Source organism: Rhinoderma darwinii, chromosome 2 (assembly GCF_050947455.1).
Source record: "Rhinoderma darwinii isolate aRhiDar2 chromosome 2, aRhiDar2.hap1, whole genome shotgun sequence".
Lineage (NCBI taxonomy): Eukaryota > Metazoa > Chordata > Amphibia > Anura > Rhinodermatidae > Rhinoderma > Rhinoderma darwinii.
Genome location: NC_134688.1, coordinates 147286575 through 147298259, shown reverse-complemented (window position 1 = coordinate 147298259; position 11685 = coordinate 147286575).

The window sequence follows — 11685 nt, the reverse complement described above, 5'->3', positions numbered from 1 at the left end:
ATCTTTAGGGACCAAGAAGGGGGGGCACCCAGTACTTCTGGAAGCGGGGCCACACGCATCGTACCAAGGCGGCAACACTTTCCAGGAGAAGTTCCCCATACTGGCAAGAAGGGAAAAAGTCAAAAGAGGTGCAAAGTCTGCTATAAGAGGGCGATAAGGGATGACACAATATATCAATGTGACACGTGTCCCGAATAACCAGAGCTCTGTATGAAAGTCAGTTTTAAAATTTATCATACATCCCTTGGTTTATAATTTACCCCAATTTTACTTACCCTGATGCACTCCGCACAGCTTATCCCCCCTCGTCTTTCCCCTCTGAGCCCTGCTGTGTGTCCAGGCAGCTGATAACAGCCACATGTAGGGTATTCAATACCCGGGAGAACCCACATTACAGTTTATGGGGTGTAGGTCTCTAGTCAAAATGCTCACTACACCTCTAGATGAATGCCTTAAGGGTGTAGTTATTAAAACGGGGTCACTTCTTGCGGGTTTCAACTGTACTGGTACCTCAGGTGCTTCTAATAATAATAATAATAATAATAATAATCTTTATTTATATAGCGCCAACATTACATGACTTCGCACTAGAAAATCCCCAGTAGGCCAAATGGTGGTCCTTTCCTTCTGAGCCCTCCCATTGGCCCAAACGGCAGTTTATCACAACAAATGGGGTATTGCGGCACTCAGAACAAATTGCGCAACAGAATGGGGTATTTTGTTTCTTGTGAAAATAAGAAATTTTCAGCCAAAACTACATATTATTTGAAACAAATAATTTTGTTTTCATTCCCAGCCCAATTCAAATAAGTTCTGTGAAAAAACTATGGGGTCAAAATGGTCACAACACCCATAAATGAATTCCTTGAGGGGTGTAGTTTCCAAAATGGGGTCATTTGTGTTTGGTTTCTATTGCTTTGATACCTCTGGGGCTCTGTAAATGCGACATGCCACCCGAAAACCAATCCAGCAAAATCTGGACTCCAAAGAACACACAGCGCTCCTTTCCTTCTGAGCCCTCCCATGGGCCCAAACGGCAGTTTATCACCACAAGTGGGGTATTGCCGCACTTAGGACAAATTGGGCAACAAAATGGAGTATTTTATTTCTTGTGAAAATAAGAATTTTTGAGCTAAAATGACATATTATAGGAAAAAATATATTTTTTTTAAATTCCCAGCCCAATTCAAATAAGTTCTGTGAAGAAACTATGGGGTCTAAAAGGTCACATTACCCATAAATGAATTCCTTGAGGGGTAAAGTTTCCAAAATGGGGTCACTTCTGATGGGTTTCCGTTGCTTTGATACCTCTGGGGCTCTGCAAATGCGACATGGCACCCGAAAACCAAACCAGCAAAATCTGTACTCCAAAGAACACACAGCGCTCCTTCCCTTCTGAGGCCTCCCATGGGCCCAAACGGCAGTTTATTGCCACAAATGGGGTATTGCTGCACTCAAGAGAAATTGGGCAACAAAATTTAGTATTTTGTTCCCTGTGAAAATAAGAAATTTTGATAAAAAATTACATCTTATTGGAAAAAATTTCATTTTTTTTATGTCACAGCCCAATTGAAATAGGTGCTGTGAAAAAACTGTTTGGTCAAAATGCTAACAACAACCATAAATGAATTCCTTGAGGGGTGTAGTTTCCAAAATGGGGTCACTTTTGGTGGGTTTCCATTGCTTTGATACCTCTGAAGCTCTGAAAATGCGACATGGCACCCGAAAACCAATCCAGCAAAATCTGTACTCCAACAAACATATAGCGCTCCTTTCCTTCTGAGCCCTCCCATGGGCCCAAACGGCAGTTTATCACCACAAATGGGGTATTGCCACACTAAGGACAAATTGGGCAACAAAATGGGGTATTTTGTTCCCTGTGAAAATAAGAAATTTTGATCACAAATGACATTTTATTGGAAAAAATGACATTTTTTTCATTTCACAGCCCAATTCAAATACGTGCTGTGAAAAAACTGTGCGGTCAAAATGGTAACAACAACCATAAATGAATTCCTTGAGGGGTGTAGTTTCCAAAATGGGGTCACTATTGGGGGATTCCTACTGTTTTGGCACCTCAACACCTCTTCAAACCTGGCATGCTGCCTAAAATATATTCTAATAAAAAAGAGGACTTAAAATGCACTAGGTGCTTCTTTGCTTCTAGGGCTTGTGTTTTAGTCCACGAGCGCAGTAGGGCCACATGTGGGACATTTCTAAAAACTGCAGAATCTGGACAATACATATTTAGTAGTGTCTCTCTGGTAAAACCTTCTGTGTTACAGAAAAAAAATGAATAAATTTGAAATTCAGCAAGAAAAATGAAATTTGCAAATTTCACCTCCACATTGCTTTAATTCCTGTGAAATGCCTGAAGGGTTAAAAAACTTTCTAAATGCTGTTTTGAATACTTTGAGGGGTCTAGTTTTTAAAATGGGGTGTTTTATCAGGGTTTCTAATACATAGGCCCCACTTCAGAACTCAAGAGGTACCTTAAAAAAAAGGCTTTTGACATTTTCTTAAAAATATGAGAAATTGCTGTTTATGTTCTAAGCCTTTTAACGTCCAAGAAAAATAAAATAATGTTCAAAAAACGATGCCAATCTAAAGTAGACATATGGGAAATGTGAACTAGTAACTATTTTGGGTGGTATAACCGTCTGTTTTACAAGCAGATGCATTTCAATTCTGAAAAATGCAATTTTTTCAAAATTTTCTCTACACTTTGCAATTTTTCACCAATAAACACTGAATATATCGACCAAATTTTACCACGAACATGAAGCCCAATGTGTCACGAGAAAACGATCTCAGAATTGCTTGGGTAGGTTTAAGCATTCCGACGTTATTACCACATAAAGTGAAATATGTCAGATTTGAAAAATGGGCTCTGAGCCTTAAGGCCAAAACTAGGCTGCGTCCTTAAGGGGTTAATTTGCAATTATTAATATAAACATCCATGTAAGCGGCAATAGTAAGAGCTGCAGCAGCAGAATTAAAGGGGTTTTCCAAACTTTTGAAAAACACAGAAAGTACCGATATGTGTCTGAATGCTCACCAGATGATGCCAACATAGCTCAAAATTCATTATTTTTCATTTCATTATATTGCTTAACTCTGTGCAGCACAGTTATTTTAATTTTACTCTGGGTGGAATTCCCTTCTAAGGCTGGGTTCACACGACCACATTAACGTCCGTAATGGACGGACGTATTTCGGCCGGAAGTCCCTGACCGAACTCAGTGCAGGGAGCCGGGCTCCTAGCATCATAGTTATGTACGATGCTAGGAATGGCAGGGCCTCTCTGCAGGACAACTGTCCCGTACTGTAATCATGTTTTCAGTATGGGACAGTAGTTCCACAGAAAGGCATATGTTTTTGTAACTTTAAAAACGTATACGTCGTATACGTACCACAAACGTGTGCACAAAATGAGATGTGAACTGAGCCTTACAAAGACATTTAAGGTACAGACAGTACAAACATTTAAAAGATCGGAAAACCCCTTTAAACCCTTAACGACCGGGCTATAGTGTATTTACGTCGGCCATTCAGGGTAGTTCTTCTGAAGCGCCGCCTTTTCACGTCGGCACTTCAGAAGAACTTTCCCCACATCCTGCAGGGATCTCCTGAAGCCCGTGCTGTTACTAACAGCCCCGGGCTTCAGGGCAACGGTCGGAGACCACTAGCAGTGTATCATAAAAAACGTCAGAAAATTAGGAGCTGTTTTCAGGCGAAAACAGCTACGTCATTTCAGACATATTTTAACAACTCGCGTTTTTCGCGGCGTATTTTACAGACATTATTGGAGCTGTTTTTCAATGGAGTCAATGAAAAACGGCTCCAAAAACGTCCCAAAAAGTGACATGCACTTCTTTGACGCGGGCATCTTTTTACGCGCCGTCTTTTGACAGCGACACGTAAAATTACACCTCGTGGGAGCAGAAAATCGTAAAACCCATTGAAAGCAATGGGCAGATGTTTGTAGGCGCAATGGAGCCGATTTTTCAGGCATAATTAGAGGAGTAAAATGCCCGAATTACATCTGAAAACAGTGCGTGTGAACATACCCTAATACTGAGGAATATCTGTCTGGAATTTCCATGCGGAAATTCAGTAGCATATTGCAGTAACAGCAAAAATTGGATGATATTTAAACAAATGTTATCCACACACTGCGGAAAAAAATTGAAGAAACTGTTTTGCGTTGCGGATTCTCATTATGCAACATGTAAATTTCTATTGCGAAAATGCTGTGGAATTTTCGCATGGAAATTCCTGACGGGATTTCTGCAGTGTTTACTCTACGTGTGAACTTAGCCTAAGAACTGCATGTTTTAAAAAAAATAAAAATAAAAAAAAAAACAATTCCATATCATCTACTGAGTACCAGTAATAAACATTTGCATTTACTATACTTCAAAATGGCAGGTTCTCTTAAACACAGTATATGTAGAAAGTATCTTGAGAAACCTAAATGCAATCATCTTTATGTATATATCTATGATGATATATAGCAGCTTAACGTAAACACTATATATGACTATACATCATAGCTGGCGATAGCACTGCAAATGCATTAAATACAATAAAAATCAGAATGCATGAAAGGGTTAATTAGTTTTATACTGCACAGGTACCACAGGACTACATTTTATGAAAACATGAAAGAAAGCAAATATATTTAAGCCCTTGAAGAAAAACTATCATAATTTCTAAAATGTTTTCTGACTGTAAAATATTAGATGCCAAAAGGGCATTGATAAAGTGCTCTGCATTCAAGTAAAAATCAAGAAAATGAATGTTTTATTTAAATATGCTACACTGAAAAGTTTTATCTTATTTTCCTGCCATTGGTTTTACAACATGCTGACATTTTCAAGCTTTTGATGATGGAACATTTAAATCCACAATCAGATGCCGTCACAAGAGGTTGTTATGGCTCCAAGTGACAGGCTCTCTGTAGTTCTGCAATCTCAATATTTTTTTACTGCAGCATCATAAATAACAAATGCAAAACTTGAGATTTATGCAGTAAACAGAAGTAATTCCAATCACTTGTGGATTACATAGAAATGTGAACTTTAGTAAATAAATCTCTGTAGAATCAATTTATCCAACTACGCTACTTGTAAAACTTTAACAAATATATATTGGGCAGTTACAAAATATATAAAAAGCAAAAAGGCAAAAACCTACTTGGCCTTGCTAAGGGCTGGGAATTCTACTATTTGTCATACAAACCTAACAGCCATTGTAAAAAGATATAAAAATAATAACCAGGGCACGATATCAACTGCAATATTTTCCTCCTTTTTATACACCCTTGATTATATCATTAGTATTATTCAATTGCCTATAGTAACCAATCAGATCACTGCTTTGATGTTGCTTATAAAAACTACAATCTAATTGGTCATTATGGGCAAAACTTTTTGTTCGAATAGTTTTGCATTAAGGTCATCATCTTTTGACATAGAGCAAGTTGTTTTAGCAGTTTCTGTTTGAGTTCACTGAGTAAAATAAAAATAAAAAATAAATGCAACTGAAAATGTTTATCAGAAAATACAGTTAGGAGAAAAAAAATGCTGTTACGTCTATGCTTGAGGCTTCACATAATTTGGTCAACCTTATTAAAGAGGTTGTCTGATTATAAAGTGTCCATCCTCTAGGACCCCCAGCGATCAGCTGTTAATCTGTTGGGAAACCTGGCAGTAACTGTTCAGTTTTCCTGCAGCGCCATTGCAGGGTAAATTAAGTATTACACACTTCTAATTCAATCTGATCTGACAGCTAAATATGCTGCCCTAAATAAGGCAGCACATTACAGCTACAGGTCCGTACTGTCAGTTGACAAAAGGTACCAAACATTTAAGGAATATAACGCTCCCCCTGCCTCTCCTTGCCCTCCTCACAGTAGTTATGGGGCATTGCTAGGGTCTTAAAAGATCAGGGGCACAAGTCCCGAGACATTTGTGTACCCCCCTAATATTTTTTTTTATAAATGTGTGTGCGTGTATCTATAGGTGTGTGTGTATGTGTATACATATATATAGAAATAAGCAGAGGATTGGAGCAGCACTGTAAACAAATGCCTGACTAGGCTGGTGCAAAGCTTCAAAAATAAAGGAGTGACCTCTCCTTATGTGTTAGATATCCAAAAAAGAGAACCTGAAGTAGCACTCAGATAAAGTGAATTTATTCATCCAACATGGAACCACAACGTTTCACCTCCTCTATGAAGGCATTTTCAAGTTATATATATATATATATATATATATATATACATACTGTCGCTGACATTGCGACTCCAACGCTGGACCCAGGAAAGTTAAGTATAATAATTGTTTTGCTTTTTTATGTGTTACTAATCTGTTTTGTGTGTGTTGTGTTATTTTACAGGTTCGGTTGTTGGACTACTTCAGATTCAAGGACTACTTAGATGACGACATTTTTTTATTCTCAACAAAATATTTTTTTTTGTCCTGGTAATGGCCGCTGGATGATTGATGGTGTCCACTACTAAGGCGGGGTTTAATGTTAGCTGGTGCAGAGGCTAACACTAACCCCCATTATTACCCTGGTACCCACCGCCACCGAGGCTGCCGGTAAGAGACGGGTACAATCCAGTACCCGACAATCTGTAATAATAGTCGGGCACTGGGGCAACCGCAGACTGATATTATTAGGCTGGGAAAGCCCAAAAACAGTGGGCCTACCCACCATGGGGTTCCCACCCTGGTAGTGCTAGCCTTCTGCTGCTGTGTTGTATCTGGCTGGTTATGAAAAATGGGGGGACCCCAAATATTTTTTTCCAATTATTATATATATATTTTTTTTAAATGACGTGGGGTCGCCCCTCCCAACTTTTCATAACCAGCCAGATACAACACAGCAGCAGCAGGCTAGCATTACCAGGGTGGGAAGGTCCAATGTTTTTGGGCTTTCCCAGCCTAATAATACCAGCCTGCAGCTGCCCTGGTGCCCGGCCATCGCTACAGACGGTCGGGTACTGGATCGTACCCGGGTCTTCCGGGCACCCCTGGTGGCAGGGGCTACGAGAGTAATAATGGGGGTTAGTGTTAGCCTCTTCAACAGCTTACACTAAGCCCCACCTTAGTAATGGATGCGGTCAATCAGCCAGTGGCCATTACAAAGCCGATAGTATGTAAAGTTTAGGAAAAATACAAAGATATAGAAAAAATATTTTATTGAAATAAGAAAAACCCACACAACTCAATATTATTCAACTTATTTATTAATTATATAGAGGATGGGATTGATAGCACTATTTCTATTTTTGCAGATGACACCAAGCTATGTAATATAGTTCTATGGAAGATGTTCGTGAATTGCAAGCGGATTTAAGCAAACTAGGTGTTTGGGCATCCACTTGGCAAATAAAGTTTAATGTAGACAAATGTAATGTTATGCATCTGGGTACCAACAACCTGCATGCATCATATGTCCTAGGGGGAGCTACACTGGGGGGGGGTCACTTGTTGAGAAGGATCTGGGTGTACTTGTAGATCATAGACTAAATAACAGCATGCAATGTCAATCAGCTGCTTCAAAGGCCAGCAAGATATTGTCGTGTATTAAAAGAGGCATGGACTCGCGGGACAGGGATGTAATATTGCCACTTTACAAAGCATTAGTGAGGCCTCATCTAGAATATGCAGTCCAGTTCAGGGATCCAGTTCATAGAAAGGATGCTCTGGAGTTGGAAAAAATACAACGAAAAGCAAGGAAGCTAATAAGGGGCATGGAGAATCTAAGTTATGAGGAAAGATTAAAATAATTAAATCTATTTAGCCTTGAAAAAAGATGACTAAGGGGGGACATGATTAACTTAAATATATTAATGGCCCATACAAAAAATATGGTGAAATCCTGTTCCATGTAAAACCCACTCAAAAATCAAGGGGGCACTCCCTCCGTCTGGAGAAAAAAAGGTTCAACCAGCAGAGGCGACAAGCCGTCTTTAAGGGGAGATTCACACGAACGTTGCGTTTTTGCGCGCGCAAACAACGCAGCGTTTTGCGAGCGCAAAAACCATTTGACAGCTGCGTGTGTCATGCGTGTCTGATGCGCGGCTGCGTGATTTTCGCGCAGCCGGCATCATAGAGATGAGGCTTGTCAACGCCCGTCACTGTCCAAGGTGCTGAAAGAGCTAAATCTTTCAGCACCCTCGACAGTGAATGCCGAACACAACAGCGAAAAACCTGTACAAAAAAAAGATAAAGTTCCTACTTACCGAGAACTTCCCGGCCGTTGCCTTGGTGACGCGTCCTTGGTGACGCGTCCTTGGTGACGCGCCTCTCTTGACATCGGGCCCCACCTCCCTGGATGACGCAGCAGTCCAAGTGACCGCTGCAGCCTGTGATTGGCTGCAGCCTGTGCTTGGCCTGTGATTGGCTGGAGCTGTCACTTGAACTGAAGTGTCATCCCGGGAGGTCGGACTGCAGGAAGGAGACAGGAGTAATCGGTAAGTTAGAACTTCGGGTTTTTTTTACAGGTTAATGTATTTTGGGATCGCAAGTCACTGTCCATGGTGCTGAAACAGTTTAACTCTTTCAGCACCATGGACAGTGACTATCTCCTGACGTCGCGTACCGATAATTTTTTTGCCGGGATCGGCCAAAACGAGTTTGGCCGAACCCGGTGAAGTTCGGTACGCAAAGACACTCCGTTTGGATGTTCGGAAACAGAAAAGCACGTGGTGCTTTTCGGTTTTCATTCATCCTTTTCACTGCTGTTGCGCGAATCACGCTCGTCCCACGGAAGTGCTTCCGTGTGGTGCGCGTGATTTTCACGCACCCATTGACTTCAATGGGTGCGTGATGCGCGAAATACGCAGAGTTATTGAACCTGTCGCGCATTTTGCGCAGCAGACAAACGCTGCGCAAAAAGCACGGACTGTCTGTACTGCCCCATAGACTTGTATTGGTCCATGCGTGCCGCGTGAAAACCACGCGGCCCGCACGGACCGAATACACGCTCGTGTGAATCCCCCCTTAGGGCACGCATGGACAATACAAGTCTATGGGGCAGTACAGACAGTCCGTGCTTTTTGCGCAGCGTTTGTCTGCTGCGCAAAAAGCGCGACAGGTTCAATAACTCTGCGTATTTCACGCATCACGCACCCATTGAAGTCAATGGGTGCGTGAAAATCACGCGCACCACACGGAAGCACTTCCGTGGGACGAGCGTGATTCGCGCAACAGCAGTGAAAAGGATGAATGAAAACCGAAAAGCACCACGTGCTTTTCTGTTTCCGAACATCCAAACGGAGTGTCTTTGCGTACCGAACTTCACCGGGTTCGGCCAAACTCGTTTTGGCCGATCCCGGCAAAAAAATTATCGGTACGCGACGTCAGGAGATAGTCACTGTCCATGGTGCTGAAAGAGTTAAACTGTTTCAGCACCATGGACAGTGACTTGCGATCCCAAAATACATTAACCTGTAAAAAAAACCCGAAGTTCTAACTTACCGATTACTCCTGTCTCCTTCCTGCAGTCCGACCTCCCGGGATGACACTTCAGTTCAAGTGACAGCTCCAGCCAATCACAGGCCAAGCACAGGCTGCAGCCAATCACAGGCTGCAGCGGTCACTTGGACTGCTGCGTCATCCAGGGAGGTGGGGCCCGATGTCAAGAGAGGCGCGTCACCAAGGACGCGTCACCAAGGACGCGTCACCAAGGCAACGGCCGGGAAGTTCTCGGTAAGTAGGAACTTTATCTTTTTTTTTTACAGGTTTTTCGCTGTTGTGTTCGGCATTCACTGTCGAGGGTGCTGAAAGATTTAGCTCTTTCAGCACCTTGGACAGTGACGGGCGTTGACAAGCCTCATCTCTATGATGCCGGCTGCGCGAAAATCACGCAGCCGCGCATCAGACACGCATGACACACGCAGCTGTCAAATGGTTTTTGCGCTCGCAAAACGCTGCGTTGTTTGCGCGCGCAAAAACGCAACGTTCGTGTGAATCTCCCCTACTGTGAGAACTGTGAATCTATGGAATAGTCTACTGCAAGAACTGGTCACAGTAGCTACAGCAGATGGCTTTAAAAAAGGCTTAGATAATTTCCTAGAACAAAAAAATATTAGGTCCTATGTGCAGACATTTTTCACTTCCCTTTTCCCATCCCTTGGTTGACCTTGATTGACATATGTCTTTTTTCAACCATACTAACTATTTAACACTTGTTAACCATTTTATTGAAAATAAAAAAGCCGTCATCGAAGTAGTCCTTGAATCCGACATAGTCCAACATCCGAACCTGTAAAAAAAAGCACAAACACACAAAAAAAACATTAGTAACACATGTGGTAGGCTTAAATACAGGGCCCATGTGTGATACTGTCTGTTGGACCCTGTAACTAAGCTTACCATATGTTAGGCTTAGATACAGAGCCTCAGCGGACAGTAATCTTATACTGTATAAGATTTCTGTCTGCTGGGGCCCTGTATCTAAGCCTAAATTGTGGCAGGCTTAGATACAGGGCCGATCAGACAGGATCCCACATGGGGCATGTATCTATGCCTACCATGTGGTAGGCTTAGATGCAGGGCCCATACGTGATACTGTCTGTTATACCCTGTATCTAAGCCTCTCCTGGCTAGTAGTAGTAGCTCATAACCAGTCCGGTGTTTTCTTTGCTTTTATTATTTTTTTAAGCCGTTTTGGCTAATAGGAGAATAAACTTATCCCTGTAATATAAGGTAAAAGATCCACTTTAACCTTGATGTCATTCAAGCCCTGAAAAATGTGAATGAGATTTTTCAAATATCATTTACATTAATGTAATAACTAGGGGTTTTAAATTGCCCAAATACACAGCTTAAAAATTGCAGCAAAATGCAAAGTATGAATTTTGCCTTAGGCTAAGTTCACACTTGCGTTGTATCCGTTACTCTGATCCGTTTTTATATTAAAATAACTGATAAAAACGGATCCGTTAAAAATCCCATTGACATCAATGTGATTTTTAATTGCTTCTGTTAGCATCCATTTGCTTCCATTAGTCATCCCGTCAAAACGACGGAACCCTTGCACAACAGAGACAAACTGAAACAATTGGCACCGGATCCATCACCATTAAAATCAATGGTGATGGAAACGGAAACCTTTGGTTTCAGTTTGTGTCAGTCAGGGCTCCGTTCCGACGGAAAGCTCAGACGGAGCGTGGGAATGGAGCCCTCACAAACATGTGAACAAAGCCTAAGGGTATGTTCACACGCTTAACCAAAAACATCTGAAAATACGGAGCTGTTTTCAAGGGAAAACAGCTCCTGATTTTCAAAAGTTTTTTAAGCCACTCGCGAATTTCACTGCGTTTTTTACAGCCATTTTTGGACCTGTTTTCTATAGAGTCTATGAAAAACAGCTCCAAAAACGGCTGAAGAAGTGACAGGCACTTCTTTTTCTCTGCCATTTTTTTACGCGGCCGTTTTCAAAACGGCGGCGTAAAAAAATGGCCCGTTGGAACAGAACGCCATTTTCGCATTGAAAACAATGGACAAGATGTTTGGATGTCTTCTTCCAATTTTTCGGCCGTTTTTCGACTGTTTACGGCCCAAAAAATGGCCGAAAATAGACGTGTGAACATACCCTATGGGTATGTTCACACGCTTAACCAAAAACGTCTGAAAATACGGAGCTGTTTTCAGAGAAAACAGCCTC